This window comes from Typopeltis vanoorti, chromosome 9 (genome assembly GCF_054136105.1).
Source record: "Typopeltis vanoorti isolate ZY-2024b chromosome 9, IOZ_Tvanoo_1.0, whole genome shotgun sequence".
Classification (NCBI taxonomy): Eukaryota; Metazoa; Arthropoda; class Arachnida; order Uropygi; family Thelyphonidae; genus Typopeltis; species Typopeltis vanoorti.
The window spans coordinates 144467445-144471454 of record NC_143557.1 but is presented as its reverse complement, the minus strand read 5'-3'; the positions used below and the strand labels follow the sequence as shown (position 1 = coordinate 144471454).

The following is a 4010-nucleotide window of genomic DNA, read 5'->3' as shown; positions in this document are numbered from 1 at the left end:
TTACGGCAACAGGAAGGAAAGTGAATTTCCCTTGAGATCCCTTCTGACACGCGAATTAGCAAAGTGGGAAACGAAATATACTGCTGTGATGGGATGCACAAAAAGAGCAGCGCACAGATGAGTAACCTACATTCAGGTTAGTACCGCCACCAGTCTCTCTCTCTCTCTGTCTGTTCTGAATATCGCTCGGGTTGAGGTCGTTTTTCAGAATGCTGCCAATCAGATGAAGTTTTCATCCACGTTTGATATCCTTGTGATTCGGCTGGACGGATTTCTTTGATTATTTGCTATTTAGGATTTTTCTCTTCAAATTTTTACTGTTCTTCTAAATTCTTCTGAATTGGAAGTGGCATGTACTCTCAGGGGGGGGGGGGGGGAGTGTACAGGATATGATAGTACTACATGAAAAAGTTACACTGTTACTAATTTCCAATCAGTAATTTTTTTCGGAATCAGTCTGTTTCCTGTCAAGACTCCAACATTGTCAGATCTTATATTTGTATCTTCTAAGGCACTTAAAATTTCCGGGACATGTTGCTAAAATAGTGAAGACAACACAGCGGATAATGGGAATGATGCGGAGGACATTGACTTGTAGAAGTAAGGATGTTATGCTTCCTTTGTATAAGGCTTTGATCAGGCCACATATGGATTACTGTGCACAGATCTGGTCACCTGGTTTTCAAAAAGATGAAATTGAGAGTTAGAAAAAGTTCAGAGGCGGTTGACTAAGGTGGTTTCTGGTCTCTGGAATGTAGAGTATGAAGATAGATTGACAAAATGCAATTTGCAGAAATTGGTGGATAGAAGGAGGAGGGGGGATATGATTGAGACATATAAGCTGTTGAGTGGTTATTACCAGATTAACGCCAGGGAGGTTTTGCACAGAATGGGTGAGGATAGCAGGAGAACAAGAGGTCATTTCTGGAAGCTGTATAAGGAGGGTGTGAGCAAGGGAGTGAGAAGCAGGTTTTTTGCATGGAGAGAGGTGAGGGAATGGAATACTTTGCCCGAGAGTGTGGTGTGTGCAGAGACAGTGAATATATTTAAGGCACAGTATGATAAACTGTGTGTATAACAGTGGACCTCCCACGATGAGTCTTTGACTCAATGGAGGTTTTTGTAATAATAATAATAATAATAATAATAATAATAATGTGAAAATCGCGACCGCTTGATATTAAATATTAATAGAGAAAAATAATGACAAAATTTCACTTACCCCCATATGCTGTAGCTAAATCTTGAACAACTGCCACTGAACACTGTCTAAGGCTTACCACTGAAATATCCTGCATTAAAGTTTGTGTATGTACACCTTTATAGCATTAAAAATGCTTTGTCATGATGACTCATGGTAGAAATTTCCAGATGATGAATCATTTCTAGAAATTTCCAGCTTTGTGATGATGTCATGCCTAACAAAGCATTTCTAGAAATTTCCAGCTTTGTCATGATGTCATGCATGTGTTGATTTATGGTGGAAATTTCCAGTACTTTAATGCAGGTATTTAAAGACCAAAAATATTCCTAGAAATTATTCAGTGGCAAGAGATTTGTATGTAGTGTTGGAGTTAAAAGTAGAAATATAATAGTGTTAAGAGGTTATAGTGTATCTAGAGGTAAGAGCATTTATGTTTTTTTTTATTTTTAAGTCAGTTTAATTTAATAGAGAATTACAACCGCTATAATAGTAATGTCTGTTTTTTTATTTTAAGAATACTATGACTATTTAGACATTGCATTTAAGTCAGTTTAATAGAGAATTGCAACTGCTATAATAGTGTATTAAATAAATGACCCCCTCAATAGGTTTTTCACAAAAAATAAAAATGTGCTAAACATTAAATATTTTTTCAGAAATTCTGTGTAATATTTTAGATATTCTGTTTGTATTCGTTTAATAGAGTAAAATGACCGCTATAAATTGATATAATGCAAAAGTTCCCCTCCTCGATAGTTTTCTTATAAATTGAAAAAAATCGTGAACTCTGTATGGAAATATTTAGAACATTTTTTATGTGAAAATCGCGACCGCTTGACATTATTTTTATATCAATTTATTAGAGAATCAGGACCGCCATGAAGAATTTAAATATTATGTTTGTAGTGTTTAATAGAGAATAATGACTGCTATATAATGGAAATGTTCCCCCTCCTCGATCCAGCTTTGTCATGATGATGACTCATGGTGGGAATTTCCAGTACTTTAATGCAGGTATTTAAAGACTAAAAATATTGCCAGTAATCATTCAGTGGCAAGAGATTTGTATGTAGTGTTGGAGTAAAAGTAGAAATATTATAGTGGTAAAGAGGTTTTAGTGTATCTATCTATGATATTGAATAATATTTCCTTTGTTTTAGGAAAAATGGTGCCCAGACCAAATACTCTAATTTTTCAAATGCCAAAAGAACTGATAGAGAACGAAAAAGCTTTAATTATAGAAGAGGTAATGAAAATCCTTGGTGATGATAAAGAGGTTCTTTGGATATGTGATTACAAGGAAAGGATATATGAGCTTACTCTTAAAACCAGGACATCAAGAGATAGACTTCTAGAAGGATTCTGTTTTAATGGGATTACATTGATCCAACCATTGTAGATGTGCCTCGGCAATTCATTCAAGTTGAGAAGGTTCCATTCGAACTGGAAGACCAGTTGATCAAAGAAACACTAGCACATTATGGCAGAGGGATAATTATGTACAAACATTGCTTGGAGACATTTCCTTCTGTACTGACACGTGACATTACCATCTCCATGATAATGGAGAAAGAAGTACCACACATAATAACAGTGGCTGGAAGAAAACTTGTCATGAATTATCCAATTGCTAAACAAAAAATCATGAATTATCCAGGTGCTGAATAAAAAAACAATGAACACAATCAACAACATAGCCAATGTAAAGCACCAAAAAGATGTCAAGAGGCAAACCTGAAAGACGAAGAACCCACAAACCTCAAACACAAAGAACCCAATGTCAAGAAAAGAAAAATACAGTAATGTCAAGAAAAGAAAAATACAGTAATGTCAAGAAAAGAAAAATACAGTCAGGTGTTGCAGAACAAAAAAACAACCGTAAAATGTAAAATAAAATGTATAAAAGAACTCAGAATTGTAACATTTTAAAAGTACATACCATCCTGTATAACAATGTTAAAGTCTCAGAATTGTAACATTTTTAAAGTACGTACCATCCTGTATAACAATGTTAAAGTCATCTTTAATACTTTAATGCAATAAATGAACATGATACTTTGTCAATTCTTCAAGAGTTTCATTTATTTAGTAAAAGAAATTGACTTACCTCCACATATGCTGCCTTCTCTACTCCAAAATACACACTGTCCTCTACTTTAAATACTTCCTCTTTCCTGCTGACTTCTATACTCCAACACACACACTGTCTTCTACTTTAAATACTTCCTCTTTCCTGCATTAAATAAATTAGAGTTCATAAATAAATTTCACTTGTGAAAAATATGTGTAGAAAACTTTAAATTTTCATATATTAAATTCATAACATTAAATACATAAGAAAGCATTTTTTCTATGCCATTTAATCTATGTTGGGATAAATGGTGTAAGCCTCAACAGTGGTTGCGACCTTGAGGCATCTTCTGACCTGTTTGCCATGGACTCTCTCTCCAATCTGCCCTCATAATTTATGTTGGAATAATGGGATAAATGGTGTAAGCCTCAACAATAGTTGCGCCAAGTTGGACATCTCCCTCCAATCTGCCCTCATAGTTATCTCGTTCTCATCATGACAAAGCATTTCTAGAAATTTCCAGCTTTGTCATGATGTCATGCATGAGTAATCATGTTGATTTATGGTGGAAATTTCCAGTACTTTAATGCAGGTATTTAAAGACCAAAAATATTGCTAGAAATCATTCAGTGGCAAGAGATCTGTATGTAGTGTTTTAGTTAAAAGTAGAAATATTATAGTGGTAAAAGGTTATAGTGTATGGAAAGGTATTTTTTTTTATTTTACGTCAGTTTA

At 34.4% G+C, this 4010-nt stretch overlaps 1 long non-coding RNA gene across 1 annotated transcript; it reads left to right on the top strand.

Moving 5' to 3' along the window:
• The first annotated feature begins 1158 nt into the window (after positions 1-1158).
• On the top strand, positions 1159-3268 carry LOC150103652 (uncharacterized). Its single transcript, XR_016548812.1, has 2 exons — positions 1159-1622; positions 2365-3268. It is a non-coding gene; the product is annotated as an uncharacterized LOC150103652 (long non-coding RNA).
• The last annotated feature ends 742 nt before the right edge of the window (positions 3269-4010 follow it).